The sequence below is a fragment of the Mus caroli genome, unplaced genomic scaffold (genome assembly GCF_978045245.1).
Source record: "Mus caroli unplaced genomic scaffold, Mus_caroli_1 scaffold_17, whole genome shotgun sequence".
In the NCBI taxonomy this organism is placed as follows: Eukaryota; Metazoa; Chordata; class Mammalia; order Rodentia; family Muridae; genus Mus; species Mus caroli.
Window position 1 is genome coordinate 21237501 of NW_028227272.1, and position 11461 is coordinate 21248961.

Below are 11461 nucleotides of genomic sequence, written 5' to 3' on the forward strand. Positions count from 1 at the left end.
ATTTGGAAAGTAAGGAACTTTGTGTTTGGGTTCTGGTTCAGCTCCTCCTATGAGGCACCTAGCCCATATCATTCATCCTTTCTGGGCTTCATCTTCTTCTTCTGTAAATACAAAGCATCAGGTAGGAAAAGACCAAAATTCTTACAGTTCAAATGAATGACCTGTGGGCTTACATACCTTAAATGCTTTTGAATGGGAATGCTCTTTTCTATCCTTTAATCTCACTGAAGTCGTAGCCTGGGAGAAACCCCATATCACAACTTGCCACTGAATAGTTGTCGCTACCATCTCTGGCCAGCAGAAAAGAAGCGATCTTACGTCATGGTGCATCTGTGCAATGCAGCTCAAGGTACGTGGCTATCTTGAGGGATATGAGGAAGTCATGTGCCAGTCATAAGACTTGGCAGCAGTCCCGGGCGCCATATTGGGGCCGAGGCCACACCCGCTCCTCACAAATAGTTCCCATCTTCTGCCTCCTGTTCCTTTTCTCTGGTATCGCATCACCACAAGTGACTACCTGTGTTGGATAAAAGAGGCAAAGAACCTGGTCACCTGCCACAGCACAAATGAGATAACTGAGTAACCAGCAACATTATCTTTATGATCAAGACAACTCTTATAAAGAAACATTTAGTTAGGACTGGCTTACAGTTCCAGAGGTTCACACTTATCATCCAGGCAAACATGGTACTGGAGGAGCTAAGAGTTCTACATCTTGGCCTGAAGGTAGCAAGGAAAAGACTCTCTTCCACAGGGGGAGTGGCTTGAGTAGTAGATGCCCTCAAAGCTCATCCCACAGTGATGTACTTCATCCAAAAAGGCCACATTTCCCATGGGCCAAGGATATTCAAACTACCACATTCCACTCTTTGGTTCCCATAAGCGTGTACAAACTTATGAGTCTTTCGGGCCACACCAATAATGAAAGACTGGCATAATGAAAAATACATTTATCCCAACTTCAAAAGTCCCCATAGTCTATAGCAGTCTCAACAATGTTAAAAGTCCAAAGTTGAAAGTCTCTTCTGAGATTCATATAACCATTTAACTGTAATTCTCTATAAAAATCAAAATAAAAAAAGCAGATACCATACTTCTAACATATCCTGGCACAGGATATACATTCCCACTCCAAAATGTCATAGTGAGGAAATACTTGGCCAAAGCAAGACCAAAGAGCAGCTTGGCAAATTCCAAACTCTGGATCCCCATATCTGATGTCTCACTCCTTTCAGCGTTGATAACTGCAACAAACTTCTTTCTCTTGGACTGGTTCTACAGAGTTCTGCAGTTTTCCCAAGCAGGTATCCCATGACTCTGGACCCCCAACATCTTGTGGCATCCAAGACAACGTCAAATTTATAGCTTCTTGTTTTAATACCTGGAATCCACACTCAATCTTCTGGGTTCCTCCAAAGGGCTCGGGTCACTTTTCCAGCTCAGCCTTCTGTAGCATTTTAGGCTCTAGTTGACACCACTCCACTGCTGCTGCTTTTCTTAATGGACTTCCCACGTACTGGCATCTTCAATACACTGGGTTATTCTGTTAGAACCAAGCTTCACCAATAGCTTCTCCTAGACTTTCTTCATGGTGCCAAGTCTTAATTTCTTTGTATGACCCCTTCAGTCCTGGGCCTTCTTCTATTGCATCTGAGACTGTACCTTCACAGGTTGCCTTCCCTGACCTCTCACAGTGCCAAACCTCAGTTGTTTTCCATGAGCCCTTCATACCTTCCAAACCAGTACCACCTGATTGACTCTCATATTGAACTAAGTCTGGCCTCTATATCTAAAACACAATTTGTGCTCTCAGAAAACACTTTCTAGAAAATTTCACCTCAGTGATGATGATTTCTTCTTAATCACTGCTAATTTCTTAGCAGCTCCAGCTAACCAGCATCAATTGTCCCAGTAACCCCTCTACTCTTGACTCAAAACCAGAGCTATATGCCAAAGTTTCCAAGTTCTGCTATTTGCTAGGGCTGGAAGATGGCCCCTTGTTCTATTATATTTTTCACTGCCTAAGCTTGGCTGTCCTAGAATTTGCTCTATGAATTGACCTTGCACTCAGAGATCTACATGCTCTGTCTCATGGATGCTGGAATTAAAGGTGTGGTCCACCACACCTGGACCTAAACTTTTCTGTACTTGGAACTTGCTCTGTCTCAGGCTGGCCTTGAACTCAGAGATCTATTTGTCTCTGTCTCTTGGGATTAAAGATGAGTCCTACCATACCTGAACCTATGCCTCAAAATCCAGATCAAAAGCCTGTGTCTTCCAACCTCAAGATCTGGATTACAGGTGTGCTCTTCATTTTTATATTGTAGTTCAGTTCAGATTAAAAGTCCAAATGAAAACAATAACCTGGTAATAATGATGACTAACTTGATATAACAATCCCTTGTTCAATTGTAAATACATAAATGATAAACTTGGGTAGGATCTTGTCCTAGGTCACCACTCCCTTAATTCCATTTAATGTTCTTGAACACAGGATTTAGCTCCATTGCATGTCCTGGTGTCCTTTTAATACTTGAACCATACATTTTGTATTTTTGCTTTTTAAGCTTGCTATGTTTGATCAAAACTCTCCTCATAAGAGTAAACCAAAGGGGGGAAAAATCTATGCTGGGCTATTTTGAGACTTTCTCTGTCAATTCAATTACTTTGAATCTCTTCACATTAACTTCAGGCAGACTCTTCAGACAAGGGCAAAAAGTAACCACATTCTTCACCAAATACCACAAGAACAGTCTCTAGGCCACATACTAAAATTGTCCTCTGAAACCTTTTGAGCCAGCAGGCCTCCACAGTTCAAATCACTCTCAGCACCAATGTCTTTCATATTCCTACTAGGCTGATCCATTAAGGCCCACTTAAAGCATTCCACTACTTCCCAAATTCAAAGTCCCAAATCCACATTGCTTCAAACAAAAATATGGTTAGGCCTATCACAGCAATATCCCTGTTCCTAGTACCAACTTCTGTCTTAGTTAGGGTTTCATTTGTCATGAGGAGACACCATGTCCAAGGTAACTCTTATAAAGAAAACATTTATTTAGGGCTGGCTTACAATTTCAGAGGTTCAGTCCTATCATCATGGCAGGGAGCATGATAGCATCCAAGCAGACAACGGTACTAGAGAAGGAGCTGAGAGTTCTACATCTCAACCTGAAGGTAGCAAGGAAAAACTATCTTACACAGGGGGTGAAGCTTGAGCATTAGGACCCCTCAAAACCCACCCACAGTGATACATTTCCCCCAAGGTCACACCTATTCCAACAAGGCCACACTTTCCACATATAGTAGCATATTCAAACCACCACAGGAATTAATCACATGGTTCATTTGTTGGTTGTTTATAAATGCATATAGCTCCCGTAATCCTTTCTTAAGGCCTAAGTATTTCTTTCCTTCCTTCTTTGAGGTGAAGTGATAGCATCACTTCTTATAAGGTATAAGAACAATTCCATGACATTCAACAGTTTCACCATTTATGCTCAAATATTTCTGAATGTGGAACAAAAGTTCCCCCAAAACATACACACAAATAGTTTGATTTATCCTAATAATCAACATCCCAGCTTGTGTTTCTGAGCTGAAAGTTTGGGTCTATGACACCCGTTATGTATCTTTCTTGTCATGGGAAGGTAGAGCCAATTGGGCTCAGCATCCATCACTTCTGCTTGCTCCATACCCACTCCTTTCTTGCTACAAGGAAACTGTTATTCTTTGGAAAGCCTACTCCCTTTATTTTGTTGAAGACAGACTTTCCCCCCTGTCTTAGTCAGGGTTTCTATTCCTGCACAAGCATCATGACCAAGAAGCAAGTTGGGGAGGAAAGGGTTTATTCAGCTTACACTTTCCACATTGCTGTTCATCACCAAGGAAGTCAGGATTGGAACTCAAGCAGATCAGAAAACAGGAGCTGATGCAGAGGCCATGGAGGGATGTTCCTTACTGGCTTGCTTCCCCTGGCTTACTCAGCCTGCTCTCTTAAAGAACCAAGACTACCAGCCCAGAGATGGTCCCACCCACAAGGGGCCTTTCCCCCTTGATCACTAATTGAGAAAATGCCTTACAGTTGGATCTCATGGAGGCATTTCCTCAACTGAAGCTCCTTTCTCTGTGGTAACTCCAGCTGTGTCAAGTTGACACAAAACTAGCCAGTACACCCCCACAAGGAAGGAAACAAGCATATGTGCTATCATTGCATCATGTAGCCTTGGCCACAAAGAAATGCTCCGGGGCAAACAGGCAACCAAAGTTGAATGGGTCCAGCTTTTCCTGAGGACTTTTCTGCTTTCAGAAAATTTGACTCTTTTTCTGCAGTAGATTTGCATGATTAGTAACATGCAGGCTATGTTGACAATTATCTCATCAATATACAAGGATGGCAGAGAGAAGGAAAGTATCCTAGCCATGGATATTAGCCAACCTATAGCAACACTTTTCAATGTCTCTTTGACTAGGTCACTAAATCCCCTGTACTTTAGACTAGTTTGAGGCGCATTGGTTGCTATCATTATAATAAAAAAGAATCCTGCTGCATGTCTGTTTCTTCACAACTTCTCCACAAGAAACTAAAATATGAGAGTTGAGAGAACTTTAGGTGCTTTCAAGCCCTTGGTCTATATGGAGGACTGACAGAATCTGCTAGAAGCTACACAAGGAAGTTACTGGACTAGAAGCTCAATTTCTGAATTAGTCCCTCAGACATCATTCGATCTAAGCCACAAGCCAATGCTAATGTCAATTCTATATTGAACAGTATTGAAAAATGTCTAATAAACACAAAGTATCATTCTTTCAAAGAATATGAGAAATTGCCAAATCCAGAATCTCAGGATTTTCATATGACAGAGTTGTACCATGCTTTTATTTTTCATAGTACTTTCTATATATTTATAGTTCCATTGTAAAATGCCTGCATTCCAATCATTCAAATTCCATTCATTTTTTACAAGTTGGCCTTACACTATTGTGTCTCAACTTCTTTCATTTTTCTTTCTGAATGAAAAATGAAGACATAACATACATCATACTATGTTTGAGGAGACAGTTTATTGTACATAGGAGGGAGAGAACAGCCAGAGGTATCTGGAAGGGTCTAGACTAAACCACGCCAGCAGCCTGAACTATGTCTTGAGAGGACAGAGAGGCAGGAAGAGCTAGAGAGAAAGAGAAGGAGCTAAGAGAGGAGCTATAGACCATGAGGCACAGTGTGGGTAAGGAGACCAAGAGCACCAAGAAACCAAGAGACCAAGTAACCAAAATGGTTGAGTTATGTAGGAATCAGAAAAGCTGGGGGAAGAGAAGGGAAGGGAAGTTCAAGGACTGGAGAGGTTTAGGGTAGGGGTGGAGTATCATCACGGATGACCCTGTAACAGGTACTTGTATTTGTGGTTCTGAGAACCTGGCACTAGTGTTTGCTGTGATATGTTAAGCAAGCACCTCAATTAGCCCTTTGAGACATAGCCTGCCTTTCTTCCTTTCTTTGTCTCTTCCTTTCTTTCTCTTTCTTCCTTCCTTCTTTCCTTCTTTCCTTCCTTTCTTCATCCTTTTTGTTTGTTTTATTATGCTTTTTATTTATTTTTTTTTTTTGAAGCAGAGTTTCTCTATGAGCCCTGGCTATCCTGATCTCACTATGTAGACCAGGCTGGCTTTGAACTGACAAATATCTGTGTGTCTCTGCCTCTACAAGGCTGGAATTAAAGACATACACTGCCATGCTTGTTTCATGCCTCAGTTTCTTCATTTTGAATTAGAGTTCATAAAACAGTGTAGACTTCATAGAACTATTATAAGCATTATTTTTAAACTACTTGTGCATTATAGCAAGCCTACTATATCACATATGGTAGTGTTCACCAATGCTGTTTCTTTATGTTAGTTTAACATATCATTAAGAAACACGATGTTGGGACTAGAGAGATGGCACAGTGATTAAGAGTATTGACTGCTCTTCCAGAGACCCTGGATTTGGGTCCCAGGCCCCACATGGTGTTTCACAGTCATCTTTACTTCAGTGCCAGGGGATCCTAAACCCTCTTGTGACTTCCACAGGCACCAAGCACACATGTTGTGCACATATATACATGCAGGCAAAACACTCATACAAATAAAATACGTAAATATTTTTGAAAGGAAAGATAAGGTGTTTGATAAGAAAGTCCAGGACTAGAAGGAACGTACCTAGGGAATCCTAGTAGCTGGCTGAAAAACTAGATCTAGCTCAAAACTCACATGATTTTTTTTTAACATTCTTCTAAAGTTGAGACATGACATTTGTATATCTTTAGGTACACAGTATAATAATGTGATATATGTATATAATGTATAATGGTCTAATCAAGGCAATCAAAGCTGTTTTATCTCATCAAACGTTAATTATTTTATTTATAGGTAACTTTTACACTCTTCCACTTATTTTGAAACACATCATAGATTTCTATAACAGTTACCCAGCTCTGCTTCAGAAAGCTAGAACTGTTTTTCCACCTTGTGTCTGTTCATCTGTGCCCTACCTTTTCCAGTCTCTCTTGGCCATTAATACACTTCATTCTTCTATGGGACTGACATTATCATTTCCACAAATGAGGGAAAATATGCCAACTTAGTTGATTCTTTAAAATATTCACCACAAGCCAAAATGCAATATCCAGTTGTGTCCACTCACTTCTTCATACAATCATCCATTTTACTGTCTTTCTTGATGCATTAATGTGTACTTATTAATTCAGCAAATATTCCCTGAACATCATGATTCTTTTCATTAATGAAAGCCATCATTCAGAGATATGGTTCTATTCCCAGCTCTTGAATAGTTCACTATGGAGAACAGTGACAAGTGGCTTCTCTTTAAGCATCAATTTCTCAGAAGACTGGACAGAATGTCTCTAGGGTTCCTTCCAAAACAAGTGCCTGTTTGATGCTCTTTGCATTACTACCTACTACAAGGACACCATGATGCAAAGTCCTTGCCTTGTAGGAGTCCATAGTCACGTGAAAAAAACAAACACAACTGGCATTCTCTTTGTCCCTCATTCTATAGAATAGCATGTGCACCTAAAAAATATTTTGTGAGCAAATAAATTTAATACAGCTCATATTCCAGGGTTGGCAGGGAAGTTATTTTCTCATTTTTCCCCAAGATGGATGGATGGTCATGTATGAAAATTTCAAATAAAGTCAATCACTGGTGGTTTTTCAGCCCAGAGAAGGCAGTGTGAGTGTTTTGTTTGGACCATTGTGAGTTTTTAAAAATTTAAGTCAACATTTAGCAGCTGAGAATTTCCTCATAAAAATTCCGATTTCTGGCTCCCCTTGAAAAAGCTTACAATCTATCAACCCTAAGCTGCAATGCAGATAACGGCAGCTAACACATCAGAGGTTTGTTGTTTTTTCTTTTAGAATAAATGGATCTTTTAAAGGCTTTTTAAAATTGTGCATATGTTTATCGTGTGTATACGTGTGCATAGGTGGCTTCAGAGGCCAAAGACAGGTGGTTGAGATCTTACTGGCAGAGGTTCTGGGAACTGAATTCAGGTTCTGCAAGATCAGCAAGCATCTTTAAACACGAAACCATCTCCCTAGCTTCAAAATGTTTTATTTCATTTTCTATTTTTTTTGTTAGAATAAATATACTAATTATACAAGATAATGTAGTTCATTGTGACTTTTTAAAAGACTATTATATTTATTTACATTCCAGCAATTGTCCCCCCTCCTGCAGTTCCCCATCCCATTTCTCCTGCCTCCGAGAAAGTGCTCCCCCATCCCTGCTCTCAGGAGCCTCAACTCTCTCAAGGATTAGGCACATCTTCCCCCACTGAGGTCAGACCAGACAGTACTATTACTATGTATGTGCCAGTGGCCTCAGACCAGGTGGCTCAGTCTCTGGGAACTCCAAGAGGTCTGGGTTAGTTGAGACTCTTCCTATGGGGTCACTCTCCCCTTCAGCTCCTTCAATCCTTCCCCTAATTCAACCATAGGTGTCCCCAACTTCACTTCAATGGTTGGGTGTTAAGTATCTGCATCTGTCTCAGTCAGCTGCTGGTAGGGCCTCTCAGAGGACAGCCATGCATGCACATCATAGCATCAGTAATAGTGTCAGGCCTTGATGCTCCCCACCCACCATGAGATAAATCCCAAGTTGGGCCCATCACCGGACTGCCTTTCCTTTATACATGTATAGGTTGTACACTGATCATATTTACTTCCTTACCCAACTGTACCTCCCTCTTCTCAAGCAGTCCATGTCTACTTTCATTGTGTTTTGCTTTTTATCTAGATTCTGCATGTAGGAGAAAATGTGTGGTATTTGCCTTTCGAAGTCTGGTTTATTTCATTCAATGTCCTTCTATTTTTCCTGCAAACTACATGATTTTCTTCTTTATTACTAAATACAATGCCTTTATGTGTATATATAGCTACTATTCTTTATCTATTCATTTTCCCTTGATGGACTCCTAGGGTGATTCTACAACATGACTATTGTAAATAGTGCTCTAATAATATATAGTTGTAGCTATCTCACATCTTTAAAAAGAATGTGATATACCACACTTGAGTAAAAATGGAAACACTGCCTTTGGCTTTATCTTGAGGTATAAATATCTGGGTAAATATCTGTCATTACTTCTCAATGATGTTTTTTAATGTTGCTGGAAAAATAAGGGGTGGATGGGTGGGTGATTAGATGAATAGAGATAATATTTATTTATTTATAGATAGATGGATAGATAGATAGATAGATAGATAGATAGATAGATAGATAGATAGATTTAACTATTTGAACATGAGGAAAATCAGGTGTTTATTTTACCTAGCTAAGATTAGCATACTTCATTGGGAAGATGATATTGGGATAGTTCATTGGGAAAAATGTTTGTAGCGCTGGAAGAACACATAGAATGTCATCCTCCTTTCCCTGGGGACATTTGATTAGTGAGTCTGTATCTTACTGTATGACATGCTGGTAGCCTAGCTCTCTGAAGAAAAGGTCTCCAATTTGTAGAATTTGCCAAATACTGGGTCTAAAGGTTGCTGTCATGAGTAAATTCTGGGCTACTGTAAGCTTTAGCTCACAGCATTTCTGAAGTTTAAGCCATTCTGTTCTGCAAGCCATCATAGCCCTCTTAACACCATATCGTGACTAATGTGAAAACATGGAACTATAGAATTTAGCTACTCCCTACTTACCCAGAGCCCCAGGAGGAAGACAAGAAATAAAGACATGGAAGACCTTGCTTTCAGAAATGCCTATCTACTTCAGTAGATAAGGTAATATCTCTGTAAATACCAGAGAACCTGGTCTTTGTTTGGTTCTTTTGCTGTTTTAAATTTTGATTCCCAAAAGCAACATGGAAAGGAGGGTGTTTATTTTATCTTACACTCCATCATCCAGGGAACTCCAGGCAGGAACCTCTCAGCAGAAACTGAAGCAGAGGCCATGGAGCAATGCTGCTTATGAGTTTGGTTCCCATGGCTCACTCAGTCTACATTGTTATAGCTGCCAGGACCACCAGCCCAGGACTGCCACTTCCCACAATAATCTAGGCCCTTCCACACCAATCAGTGCCCAAAAGACTTGCCCACTGGCCAGTCTACTGGGGGTATTTTCTCAATTCAAGTCCCCTCTTCCCAAACGACACTAGCTTGTACCCTACCCCAAATCAATACTTGATAGTCCAGTGACTATATAAACCCTATTACAGCCCAAACAAGGTTTTTATATGCCCTCCAGAAGTCTATTCCTCCCATCTAGTTCCCCAGTTGAAAGTTTTGCCCCCAGGTCTTTCTCAGTCTCCTTATCCCATTGAGAAATAAGTGTTCCGTGACCAACTTCCAAATTTGCCTTAAAAGGTCTAGTTCTCCGCAACCCATTGCAACAACTCCAAATAGGCCCATTAACTCTCACCTAGAGGTCTGTTCATCTGTTTGCAGCTTGCCTGCTCAGCTTCTCATATTCACTTTCCCAAAGATATCCAGAGGGATTTTTTTTAGACCATAAATTAGACCATTTACTTCCGTGTTTCTTATCATCTAAGCGCTTCCCACTGATCTCAGGCATTCCATTCCTTCATATTGTCGGGCTCCGGCTCGGGCTCATGTGCCTTCAGACTTTCTTTTACTCCTCTGGCCTTTGGGGGTCTTTCCTTTTCCCTGTTCTTGCTCACCATTGAGTGTCTGCCAGTCTTGTCTCTCTCTTTGTCTCTGAATGTTTGTGACGATCAGTGCCTTCTCATATTCAGAGCATTATTTAAAACCTCTGCCTACCTGATGTAACTCAGTGACCCCCCCCCCAATCCACCAGCCTGCCCTCCCCCCTCAAGTTAATAATTGAATGAAAGCAGTTAAAGGGGAAGTGAAGAACTTCAATAATTCCAACTTTTCTTCTGGCTCTAACAACACTTTGCAAGCCTGTGGATTTCAGAGTGTATTTGTATATGTACAAGGGTAGTTCCACTTTATGAAGCAGAACAGAGGAAGAAGGGTGGAAAAGGAAGGCAGTGGCATTCAGTAGCAGAGGAGGCTCCCTGGAGGAAGTGGTAGATATGTTGGAATTTTTTCAGTACTCAGAATAACGTAGCAGAAAGCGTTGTACAAAGGCTAAGCTTCATTTCAATCATCAGCTGCTCTCCTGAGCTTAAAATGTCATTGTGTTTATAGGAAGCCGATGGGTACACTTTTCAGGAATATCTACCTTCTAAACTCACTGTACTTAAATGGCAGTGAGCATATGTGTGCATGTTGATCACGTGTGTGTGTGCGTGTATGTGTGTGTGTGGAGAGAGAGAGAGAGAGAGAGAGAGAGAGAGAGAGAGAGAGAGAGAGAGAGAGAGAGAGAGAGAGAGAGAGAGATATGGTTACCAGGCTTATTTTGACACAGATAAAGAGATTTCAGTGTTTGCCCAGAGGCCCACTGACTTGACCCTCTTCACTGACTCCATATCTGAAGGAAGAATCTGTTCCATGCCTCAGAAAAGACCCACTTAGGACAGGAAATGAGTCATCTGTGTCCCACAGGACCTGTCACAGGTCGGACTACACTAAATATGAAACATTAGGCTGGAGCAAAGTCACGGCAGGTTCGTTCCTTCCCACACTGCAACATTTCACAACCTCATGGTTCTTCATCCTGAGGCTTTCAGAGGTCTCCAAGGACCACCAGTCTGAGCTTTTTGGTCTATAAGGGGGTACCTGGGGCCCAGAGAATCTAAGTGCCTTGTCCACAATTCTACAGAATGCTCTCTAAGGAGAGTACCTGCCTGCACCCCTGACAAATGTTCTATAGCAGCATGTAACTTGATTGCTGAAACTCCTTATATATTTTTGTTTGCTTAGTGCTTATATGTAATTTGGTAATCATTTATTAACTATGTGTAGTTAAAAAGAATAAAGTTGCATCCAATAAGGTTCTTGAGTATCCCAGAAGAATCAGCTCAGAACACTAAAA

General features: G+C 40.9%; 1 long non-coding RNA gene across 3 annotated transcripts in view; it reads right to left on the reverse strand.

Annotated features, from left to right (window-relative positions):
- The window catches only part of LOC115029577 (uncharacterized), a 114343-nt gene extending 104075 nt beyond the window's left edge, over positions 1–10268 (reverse strand). For all 3 annotated transcript variants that reach the window (XR_015045795.1, XR_003835147.2, XR_003835146.2), the window contains exons 1-2: positions 9923–10268; positions 178–517 (exon numbers count right to left, since the gene is read on the reverse strand). This is a non-coding gene — a long non-coding RNA (uncharacterized LOC115029577). The remainder of the gene's footprint in view (positions 1–177; positions 518–9922) is intronic.
- Positions 10269–11461: the final 1193 nt, after the last annotated feature.